General features: G+C 41.0%; 1 pseudogene; it reads right to left on the bottom strand.

Moving 5' to 3' along the window:
* Positions 1–6,832: 6,832 nt before the first annotated feature.
* LOC149990441 (lipid scramblase CLPTM1L pseudogene) lies at positions 6,833–10,638 on the bottom strand (annotated as a pseudogene).
* Positions 10,639–12,738: the final 2,100 nt, after the last annotated feature.

The raw sequence follows: 12,738 nt of genomic DNA, 5'->3' as shown, positions 1-12,738 counted from the left end.
TTTGTTTGCTAGTACTTTGTTGGTTTTTTGTGCCCATATTTATATGAGATATTGGCCTGTAGTTTTCATTTCCTATGATGTGTTTGTCTGATTTTGGTATCAGGGTAATGTTGGCCTTATAAAATGGATTGGAAAGTTTTCCCTCATTTTCTATTTTTTGGAAGTTTATGAAAAGTCGGTATTATTTTTTGAATGCTTGAGCAAATTGAGCCATGAAGCCATCTGGGTTTCAGTTATTCTTCATGGGTAGTTTATTACTAGTAGTGATAGAAGTAGCATTATAAATACTACTGATTAACTCTCTTCACTTATAGGCCTAATTACATGGTCTGTTTCTTCTTGAACCAGTTTTGGTAATTTGTGTCTCTGTAAGAATGTGTCCATTTTATCTAAGTTATCTAATTTATTAGTACAATTGTCATAGTATTTCTTTATAATCCACTTTATTTTTCAAAGTGGAGTGTAATGTCACTCTTTTATTTTTGGTTCTAGTAATTTGAGTATTTACAGCTATAAATTTCCTTCTAAATACTGTTTTAGCTCTATCCCATAAGTTTTGGTATGCTGTGTCTATATTTACATTCATTTAAAGTATTTTCTTATTTCCCTTTTAATTTCTTCTTTTACCAATTGGTTGGTTAAGAAAGTATTACTTAATTTCTACATGTTTGTTAGTTTCCCATTACTTATTATTGTTTTCTGATTTTATTCCACTGTGGTCTGAGAATGTACTTTATATTATTGGCCTATGGCCTCACACACACTCTATCCCAAATAATGTTCCATGTGCACTTAAGAAGGTATATTATGTTGTTGGTGGGTTGAGGTTTCTAGATATGTTTGTTAGATCTAATTAATGTATTGGGTTGCTAAATCTTCTGTTTCCTTTTTGATATTCTGCCTAGTTGTTCTATCCTTACTGAAAGTAAGGTAGTCTTTTCTATTTCTCCTTTAACTTCTCTGTTATTGCCTCATGTATATTTGTGCTCTGTTGTTAAATGCCTATATGCTTATAATTGTTATATCTTCCTGATGGCTGACCCTTTAGTCATTATAAAATGTTCCTCTTTATCTTTTGTAACCTTTTTCAAAAGTTTATTTTGTCTGATATTATTATAGCCTCTCTAGTTTTTCTGTGGTGCTATTTATATAAAATACCATTTTCCATCCTTTTACTTCCAAATTATTTGTGACTTGAATTTCAAGTGTGTTTCCTATTGTCAGCAAATAACTGGATCATGACTTTTTTTAAAAAAACCTAATCTGACCATCTCTCATTTCTGACTTTTGACAGAATTGGTTAATTCATACATAGTCAATGCTATTATTGATATAGTTGTATTTACATCTGCCATTTTACTTTTTGCTTTCTATGTGTTTTGTGGCTTTTTCCCCCCCTCTATTTTGTTTTCTTTCTCTCTCTTTTTTTTTTTTCTCATGGGTTTTCTCCTCTACTGTTTTCTGGAATATTTTAAAATGTAGCATTTAAATATCATTACTAATTTTTCACCATTAAAAAAAATCCTCACCCAACATGTTTTTATTGATTTGAGAGAGGAAGGGCAGAGAGGAAGGGAGGGACAAAACGACGGACAGAGAGAGGGAGACATCAATGTGAGAGATAAACATCCATCACTTGCCTCCTGCATGTGCCCCAACTGGGGATCGAAACTGCAACCCAGATATGTGCCCTGACCGGGAACTGAACCCATAACCTTTTGGTGTACAAGACAGGGCTCCAACCAACTGAGCCACTGGCCAGGGCTATAATTTTTCGCCATTTTTAATTTTACAGTTTTAGTCATTTTTTAGGACTTAAAATACATTTTATCAGAATAAGCTTCAGATTTAAATTATCTTAATTCTAGTGTCATATAAAATCTTCACTTCTATATAGCTCTGTTTTCCCCCCCTCCATGTGGGGCATTGTTGTTATATATAATACATTTATAAATTTTACAAACTCAACAATACATTACTATAATTTTACCAGCTGTACTCTTCTTTTTTTCCCCTTCTCCTTCTTTGTACTGTTATTGGGAAATTATTACACATATATTACATTTGTACTTGTTATAGACCCAATAATACATTCTATACATATTATTTATACTTTTACATTTTAAATCAGCTAAGAAAAGAAGGGAGAAAAGTTTATAGTATATTTTATAATTACTTTTACTAGTACTCTTTGTTCATATGGATTCCATTTACCTTCCGGAATCATTTGCTTTCAGCCTGAAGAACTTATTTTAGTAATTCTTGTAATGCTTGTCAGCTAACAAAAAAAAATTCTCTCAGCTTTTATCTGAGAGAGGTTTTTACTTTGCCTCCATTTTTAATGATAGCTTTGTTAGATATAAGATTCTTAGTTGATATTTTCTTTAGCCATTAAAAAAAATGTAATATGTACTATTGCCTTTCAGCCTTTAGTGTTTTTGCTGAGAAGTGCGTCATAAATCTTATTGGGGATTTTTTTCATGGCACGTCATTTTTCATTTGCTGCTTTCAACACTTTCACCTTGTCTTTGATATTCATCAATTTTAGTAGGATTGTTAGTTTGTGGGTATCTTTGTGTCTACCCTTCTTGGATCTTATTGAGCTCCTTGGGTTCATAGTTTATTGTCTTTCAATAAATTTGGTGAGTCTTCAGTCATTTCTTTGGATATTTTTCTTCTCCTTTCTGTTACCTCTCTCTCTCTTTTCTTTTTAAAGCTTATATTCATTTATTTTTAGAAAGAGGGGAAGGGAGGGAGAAAGAGTGGGAGAGAAACACCAGTGTGTGGTTGCTCCTCACACGCCCATAACCGGGGAACCCAGCCTGCAACCCAGGCATGGACTCCAACTGGGAACTGAACCAGTGACCCCCTGGTTCTCAGACCAGTGCTCAATCCACTGAGCCACACCAGCCAGGGCTATTACCTCTCTTTATGGTATCATTATTATCTTAATCTATGTTCTTTGTCTTCTTTTTCTTTTACAATTACAGTGAGGGAATTAGGATCCATGAAGCTCTCAGAGAACAATTCAGTCTATTTCATGGTAGTGATGCTACGTAAGAACAAATTCAGAAAAGACAGACTGGTTAGAGTACTGCAATGATTAAGGAAGTCCTTCTAAAGAAGATGGGACTAGAGATTAGCTTTAAGGGATGGATACCCTTTGGATGGATAGTCCAGTGTATCTCAAAATCCTCTCTTTGAGCACTGAGATTTCTGCACAATGGGCCAGGGTGTCCCATTATTTAAATAAAATAATAGTAATCTTTTATCAATTTTTGAAACAATTAAGATAACATTTTCTCAACTTGGTATTTCCCTCTACACACCTCTTTAATTCTTTGATACTTGCTACAGCTTCTCTAAATTAAAATACACAAAGATAGTAATACATTTAGCACAATCATATAGATATTTATTCTATGTTTAATAGTTATTTTGTGATATTCTACTAAGAGAACCATGACTTTAGGTGCTCTGCGACCTGAACACATTTGAGACTCACTGAGATGGGTGAAAGACATGAATCCAATGGGAAACAGCATAAAGATAGCATAAAGAAGTATTAGATGGTACAGTGAGCAAACCCATCTGGAGTGGACAGTATGTGTTATAGATTAACAGAAAACAATGGTTAGGTAATAATAAGGTATAGTACTATCCTGAGTATCATAATTTATAATTGGCAAAGAGCATACACATATCAGAATTTATTCTCATACCAAGTTTGAGACATGAAGAGGGCAGCTAATAATGTTGCCATTAATAGCGCAGCTTCTAATTATTGAGCATTCTCTATGTAATAGACATCATTGCTAGATGCTTTACAATATCTTCAATGCTCATAATAACCCTACAATATAGGTGTTATCTTAATTTTACGCTTGAGTAAACTAAGGCTTAGAACGGTTAAGTCATTTGCTCAAGGCCATACAGCTAGTAAAGAAAAGATGCTTAAATTTGAACCTCAGGTCTGTCTGATACCAGCTCCATTACACTAGTCTAACAGCATGAAAAGAAGAAACAAAAGAGGTGAAATAGAGACGGTGGAAACAAGTATGTGACATTGCAGCTTACCTAAAATAACCCTAAGGTTGGATCTTCCACAAAATAAACTAAAGTAATTTTTAACTCCATTTTGTAACATTAGCAGCAGCACTGTCGGTCCTGAAAATCAACAGACCCCACTTTGAAGGCCCAGTTGCCATACTAAGGTATTTGGGGGCTACTGGCTTCATTTTAGAACTCATGTTCTGGAGTAATTTATCCAACTTGAAATAAGAGAAATAAACAGCTTTCCAGATTGACATAATTTCCCATTGATCTGTTTTTCCTGCCCGTGGGGAGAAACCAACACAAGCTCCCTATGTAATGGCAATGTGTAAAGCCACCCACAAGGTGAAGTGTGAGGAGTTTCCATGACTGCCTCCCTACCAAGGTATTTTCTTTCTATAAGGAGAGGTCCAGAGATTGCCAAAGCCAGGGACCAGCACGAAGGCCTGCCTTGGAGCCCCATTCCCTCCTGAAAGGGTGAAACATTCAGGATGCTCCTTTAGAGGGAACAAATGATTTCACCTGCGGGGAAAGGCTTGGCTTATCAGTACCCTTCAGGGAGGAGATGAAATGCTGAAACCGGAGTTTAGACTAGAGACAAGACAGCATCTACTTTAGCTCCAGAAAGAACGATGCAATCTGTCATAGAATGTTGGCCCTTGTGATAGGGAAGCCTTGTCTACCCTTCCCTCCTGGAGGTATACTTAAAGCCCAGGAGAGAATAAAAGGCTCCTGAGAAGCCTGAAAGGATGATACTTGGTTTAAAAATTAAAGCTCATAGAATTTTACTCATAGGAAGAATTCTTTTATCATGTACTTAGAGCCAACTAACTCGTATTACAAATAAAATATTTTTTTTAATTTAAAAAGGTATAAATATTAGTTTCAGGTATACTCCCGAGGGATTAGACAGTATATAACTTACTAAATGATCACCCTGATAAATTTCATACCCACTTGGAACTATACATAGTTATCAGAACATTACTGACTATATTTCCTATGCTGTACTTACATCCCCGCCCCTGGCTGGTTTGGCTCAGTGGATTGAGCGTCGGCCTGCGAGCTAGGTGTCGCTGGTTCGATCTTCCAGTCAGGGCACATCAGAGAAGGAAAACTCTGACTCCAAAAAACCTCCGCTGCCTTGCGGCATACCTCTTCAGGGGAAAGGCTAAGGGAGTAAACCCCGACAGAAAATCCGGAGCCGGAGTCCCTAAGGCGGTTTGACGTTGTAGTCAACACCGGCAACTCCTGCGGCGCACCTGAAGCCAAGCTGTATTGACTCCGTCTTTCCCTTGGACCCTTCAGCTGCGAAGAGAGGGGAGGTCTGCTGCATGGGCAACAGCAGACCCTCCATATCACCCTGCCCAGGCTCTGTAGCTTCAGCTTCACTGGAGAGGACACTCCAGCGTCATCGCAAGATGTCGATTCAACACGGGAGGAGACAGATACCGTGTCACTCCCGAGTCGGACTGCACAGCCATTCTCGGCGGTGCAGATAGACTCTTAAGAAGCTACACCATCGTCTCTCGAGACGGACGGCTGCCGACGACTTACATCCCCATGGCTATTATGTAACTGCCAATTTGTACTTCTTAATTCTTTCACTTTTTAATACAATACTGTATGTCAGATTTAATTGAAAAATAAAAACATGATTTTTAAAAGTATGAATAAACACCCTTGAAAATATTTTATTTTGGAGAAAATTACACGTTTTGTGAAAACAAGGAAGGCTGATACTGCTTTTACTTATCCAAAAAATTCTAGCTTAAAAGTATTCTAAAACAAAGTCAAATAAAAAACACATAAAGTTCCTTCTATATGAGGTTCTAGAGCCTTACTCCTCAAAGGATGGCCCACTCACCAGTAGCATAGGTATTACCTGGGAGCCCATTTAAAGGCTGTACCTCAGACTTATTAAATCTGAATATGCACCTTAACAAAAATACCAGTGAAGTGTGATAAGCACTGGTCTAGGCTTAGGAAATGTTTCTCCAAGTGTGTCTTTTGACCACTTTCATTAGAATTTGGGGTATTGCTTTAAAAGTTAAGGCTAGTAAAAAAGAATTAATGGTACTGGGCTCTACTGCAGACCTTTCTAAGTCACATTTCTCAGATGGGGACCCAGGGGTGTGCATTATCCAGTGTCGGAGGGCAGTACATCACACACTTGAGCAGACATCAGAGTTACTTGGAGGGCCTGTGAAAACACAGATTGCTGGGATTTACCCCAGAGTTCTCCAATTCAATAAATCTGAAGTAGGGCCTGAGAGTTTGCTTCTTTTTTTTTTCAACCAGAGAAATTTATTTAAAATAGAAACATACATACATGAAGCTTTAAAAAGAGACCAGTTTTAAAGAAAAAAAAAAAAAAAAAAAAAAAGGCCCTTTGACCCCAGAGTCTATACAGCATGGATTGAGAAGCATTTGAAATTCACGTAAGGAACACTTACAGACAACTGGAGATGGAAACCCATACCTCCCTGCTATGGGGTCTGCCAGGCTGGGAAACACTGTGGTGACAGTGCAGCCACTGCTCACACTAAACGCTCCTGTGGTGAGAGCCACCAATGGCCAAGGGTGACCAGGAGCGCCCAGCACCTTAGTGATCAACACAGACATCTTCAGTCTGGGGGCACTGTAAAGTGAAGCCAGCTCCTCTCAAATACCACATGAAGGGATTCAGGAGATGTATGAGAGATGCTCAGGGGTTTTGGCAATACAGAAGGTGTAAGTAACGTCCAGGAATTCACCAAAAGTGTCCAAAAATAGTCAGTTAACCATCCAAGAGATGCTGTGTAGTGGCTCCCGGGTGGCCCGGGCCAGGCCTCAGTGTGTGGGGTTTCTGCTGGAGCCTCTAATCATAGGGCTCCCCTAACTCATTCGCTCTGCTCCTATCCATAGGGCAGGGTCGTCGCTGATACAGTTAGACAAGGAACACCACGATGTCCCTGAAACAGGCCAGGAGGTGGGAGGTAGGTATGCTGATAATGAAGGCAAACACACCACCAGTGAAGGTGTTGCAGGCCTTGTACGTGAAGGCCTTCCGGGGCAGGTGTGCCATGGACTTCAATTTGCTGATCACGAAGAGCTGGGGCAGCACGAAGAGAAGGCCAAAGGCACACACCCCATTGACAAGGCTGTCGATTAACCAGCAACGCCAACTCTTATACTTGATGTTGACCAGTGAGTAGACGATGCCCTGATGCACAGAGGGTAGATCAAGTAGGACAGGTCCTTCATGGCCTGAGTGTCAAACTCTTTGGTTTTCCTCTCGGGTTCACTGGAGGTGCCAGACTGAACTTGGGCCAGGGGCATCTCCAAACAAGAGTCATTTTCAGAGCCTTTTTCACCTTCCACAGCTTGATGACAGCTCTGACACCTGCTGGGACCAGCAGCAGCAGAAACAGAAGATGACCGCTTTGCTGAAGTAGTGCCAGAGCACTGCTTTGGTGAACATCCCAATCGTGCTCTTCTTTATCTTCCAGAAACTGATGTTGTTTTTAAATGCCAGAAAATCAATCAGAAGGTGAAACATTGTGGCAAAGAAGGTCAATGTTAAGAAATACAAGTTGGGCGGACTTCTGGACAAGAAGGAGGCATAGAGAGACATGCTACATCTCCCTCGACAACTAAGAAGGAATACGACTACCTCAAAACTAGAGACAACCAGAAGTTCCAGAAAATCAAGCTGCATGGAAGCCTAGCAAACAAACATATAAAGAGGAAATGCTCATCCAGACAGGTAGGAGGGGCAGAGAGGATGCGGTGTGGTGAGGCAGGAGCGGCAGTGGTGGCAGGCCAGCGGAAAGCACAGTTTACATATTTTAAAAAGTTGGGAGAGACACCTGGGGAGCGCTCCCAGCACCAAACCAGACTGCACAGCTCACAGTCCCAGCACCGGGGACAATAAAGCCTCATTGCTTCTGACTGTGCAAACCAGTGGGGGTTGGGGCAGAGGAAGAAACTGCCAGTCTCTCAGCAGAGTCCGCTTGTTTAAAGGGCCCCCAGGGCCCTAGAACATCCGCAGACCCACTCACTGTGGAAACAACAGCCAAGGCAGCAGCTAGAGGGGCGCCAGTCCCATATGGAAGTGGGAGAGGTGCTTGGAAAAGGGGCCAGCGCTGGGCAGGCAGCGTTGTTCCCCCTCCCCCACATACAGCTCCACAACGTGGTGTAACGGGTCGCCCTATACTAATGAATCCCTAAGGCTCCGTCCTTACAATGTAACAGTTGCAAAAGCTCTACCTAAGACACAGAGGCAAACAAACACAGGAGCCTGTCAGAATGAGGAGACAGAGAAATACGGCCCAAAAGGGGGAATGGATCAAGGTTCCAGTGGGAGAACTAGCGACAAGGAGATAGCCAACCTAACAGATGAGGAGATAGACAACCTAACAGTTGCAGAATTCAAAACACTGGTGATAAAGATGCTCACAGGCTTGACAAATATGCTTGAGTATGGCAAATGCATAAGGGAAGAAGTGAAGGCCCTGCTAAGTGAAATGAAGGAAAATCCACACAAAACCTATGGTGAAGGGAAGGAAACCTGGGTTCAAATCAATGATTTGGAACATAAGGAAGAAAAAAAGTCATCCAGTACAGAATGAGGAAACAAGAATTGAAGAAAATGAGATGAGGCTTAGGAACCTCTGGGACAACTCTAAATGTGCCAACATCTGAATCACAGGGGTGCTAGAAGGAGAAGAGGAAGAGTCAGAAATTGAAAGCTTATGTGAAAAAATAATGAAGGAAAACTTCCCAAATTTGGTGAAGGAAATAGACATACCAGTCCAGGAAGCACAGAGAGTCCCAAACAAGCTAGACCCAAAGAGGACCACACCAAAACACATCATAATTAAAATGCTAAAGTTGAAAGGTAAAGACAGAATCTTAAAAGCAGCAAGAGAAAAGCAGAGAGTTGCCTACAAAGGGGTGCCTATAAGACTATCAGCTAATATCTCAAAAGAAACTCTGCAGGCAAGAAGGGGCTGGCAAGAAGTATTCAAAGTGATGAAAAGCAAGGACCTACAACCAAAACTACTCTATCCAGCAAAGCTATCATTTAGAATAAAAGGGCAGATAAAGTGCTTCCCAGACAAGGTAAAATTAAAGGAGTTCCTCATCAGCAAGCTATTATTATATGAAATGTCAAAGGGACTTAAGAAAAAGAAGATCAAAATTATAAACATTAAAATGACAACAAACTCACAACTATCAACAACTGAATCTAAAAAATTAAAAACAAAATGCAACTAATCAAAGCAGAATAGGAACAGAATCATAGGTACGGGGGTCATTTGGAGGGTTATCAGCTGGGAGGAGGAAGGGGGAGAAATGGGGAAATGGTGCAGGGACTAAGAAGCATAATTGGTTGGTATAAAATAGACAGGGGGGAAGTTAAGAATAATATAGGGAAGGGTGAAGCCAAAGAACTTCTATGCACGACCCATGAACATGAACTAAGGGAGATGGGACTGCTCGGGGAAGGCGGGTACTGCGCAGAGGGGAGTGAAGGGGAAAAAATTGGAACTACTGTAACAACATAATCAATAAAACACACTTAAAAAAAAAAAAGAAATACAAGTTGGCACCGACCAAAATTCCTTTCATTTCATTAGCATCTTTCTCCGAAAACCTGAACCGCCTGTGGATCCGGAAGCAGAGCCTCTCCAGTGAGATCTGTGTGTAGGACATAGTGAGGGGCTGCTCAGGGGTGCAGTGTTGATGACCATGAGGTCCTTCACCTGATTGCTGAGCTGGCTGAAGAACAGGATGAGGGGTATTGCATGGTCTTCCCGAGCTGGATCATCTTCATGTATGGATGCACATTGGCAGGCGGGGTGGACCTGTCAAAGACAGAGTTGTCCACCATCACGTTCAGTGTCAGTCTTGGTCTTCAGTGAGAAACTGGGCTCGTCCAGGGCAATCACTGGCTTCTTCTCAGCTTCAATCTTCTGTGCAGCAGATTCCCTAGAAAGCAGATTGACCTCTTCCGGTTTAGGGACCATGTAGGTGGTCAGAGGGCACACAAGGTGCACCTGCTCCCCATCGTGCCATGGCAGAATGCCAGCATGAGGAAGGAAGATATACGTATACACCGTCCCGTTATTTGTTGTTTTCTTGGGTACAGAAGCATTAACTGTCCTTTCAGATTTGGACTACACGTCAAAGTCTTTCACATTCAAGACAAGATCCACATTGTTCTCAGCACCAAGGCCGAGCCGTGTGGTGGCATACATGCTCAGCCGTAGCTCGGGCCTCTGGGCCAGGTACGGCTGGATGCAATTACCGTCGCCAGTGCATGGGGTGTGTGCAGACGATGCCATACGTGACCCAGCAGGTGTGCACCACGCACACCACAAACACGCCCACTACCAGACTGGTGAAGGAGCTGCTGCCGCTCCACGTGGCACTGCTGCCCGCAGGCAAGTGCGGTGCCCACCTGCCCCCATCCTTCTAGCTGCCACAGGACCCATGAGCCTCCCATGGGACGCCTTGCCAGATGCTCCTGCCTTCTGCTTACACAAGAGCCGCCCTGGGGCGGCACCGCTGCAGGGAAAGTAACACGCCCAGCGCCATGAGCTGCTAGCCGCCCTACACAGTCTTGCTACCACCACCCACACCTACCTGCGGCTACCAGCAGCTCAATTTCGCATTTCTAACACATTTCTCAGTGATGTTGGTCCAAGAACCACAATAGAAGAACCACTGCATAAACGTAATTTTAACATGTTTAGTTATACGATTTTTAAGCACAGATTAGCAGCTGACAATTAGAAAGGGAGTAGTCAGAGGCAGGTATACCAATAGCAGCAAGAAGCAGCATCTGGTAGGCTAAAAATGGAAGGAAAAAAAAATACTACCAGGCCTATCACAATGGCTACCATCCATAAATCAACAAACGAGTGCTGGTGAGGATGCGGAGAAAAGGCAGCCCTAGTGCACTGTTGGTGGGAATGAGGACTGGTGCAGCCACTGTGGAAAACAGTATGGCGTTTCCTCAAAAAATTAAAAATGGAAATGCCTTATGATCCAGTGAGTCTACCTCAGGGAATTTATCCTAAGAATCTCAAAACACTCATTCAAAATACTATACGCACCCCTACGTTCATTGCATCATTATTTACAATAGCCAAGATCTGGAAACAGCCTAACTGCCCATCAATAGAGAGTGGATAAAAAAGCAGTGGTACATTTATACAGTGGAATACTAGTCAGCCATAAAAAGGAAGAAAATCTTACCTTTTGCAACAGCATGGATGGAACTAGAAATTATTATGCAAAGTGAAATAAGCCAGTCACAGAAAGACGGATATCATATGATTTCACTTATATGTGGAATCTAATGAACAAAATAAATAACTGAACAAACACAATAGAAACAGAAACAGATCCATAGAACAGACTGATAGCTGTTATAAGAAAGGGGTGGGGGGAGGTGAAAGTGGGCAAATGGGGGATAAATGTGGATGGAAAGAGACTGCTTTGGGCAATGATCACATATGCAGTGTGCGGATGATGTTTTATTGAGTCGTACACTTCAAACCTGTACAGTTGTATTAACCAATGTCACCCCGATAAATTCAATAAAAAATCAGACATAAGAACTTAAGACATACAAATGGCCAACAGATAGATGAAAAGATGTTCTACTTCACTAGCTATCAGGGAAATATAAATCAAAACTACAATGAGATACCGCATCACACCTGCCAGAATGGCTATTATCAACAAGACAAGTACATAACAACAAGTGTTAGAAAGGATGTGGAGGAAAAGGAGCCCTCATTCCCTGCTGGTGGGAATGTAAAGTGGTGCAGCCACTGTGGAAGACAGTATGGAGGCTCCTCAAAAAACTAAAAAAGGAATTGCCTTATGACCCAGTAACCTGTCTTCTGGGTATTTACCTGAAATTTTTGAAAACATTTATTCATAAAGACATATGCACCCCTATGATCATTGTAACATTATTCATGGTATCTAAGACATGGGAACAACCAAAGTGTCCTTCGATAGATGTCTGGATGAAGAAGATGTGGTAGATGTATACAATGGAACACTACTCAGTCATAGGGAAAGATGAAATATTGCCATTTGTGACCACGTGGATGGACCTTGAGAATATCATGGTAAGTGAAATAAGTCAGGCAAAAAAAGTTAATAATCACATGATTTCACTCATATGTGGGATATAAAACTAAAAGCAACAAATGAACAAACAAGACAAACAAACAAACAAAAATTAATAGACACAGACAACAGTATGGTGGTTAACCAGAGAGAAGAGGATTGGGGGTTATTAAAGGGTAAAGGGGTCAGATATATGGTGATGGAAGGGGATTTGATTCTGGGCAGTCGGCACACAGTGCAATATACAGATCATGTATCATAGAAACATACACTTGAAACCTATATGATCTTATTAACCAATGTCACCCCAAGAAATTTAATTAAAAATAAAAAAGAAATAAATGGATATGTATTTGAGGCTATTGCATGCACGTGTCAAGACCTTATGCGTCTCACACCTGCCCCTCTCCCATGACTGCCAGTCTCCTAGTCTTTAAGGGTCGTCATTGTGTCTTACATGATAATGATGTGAGATAACATATGCTCATTAATAATGACCTCTGTTAATGAAGGAGAGGTTTAATTCTATTCAGTTTACTGTTTAAGTGG

This window comes from Furipterus horrens, unplaced genomic scaffold (assembly GCF_987537825.1).
Source record: "Furipterus horrens unplaced genomic scaffold, mFurHor1.1.pri manual_scaffold_17, whole genome shotgun sequence".
Classification (NCBI taxonomy): domain Eukaryota; kingdom Metazoa; phylum Chordata; class Mammalia; order Chiroptera; family Furipteridae; genus Furipterus; species Furipterus horrens.
This window is presented reverse-complemented; position numbering and strand designations above follow the sequence as displayed.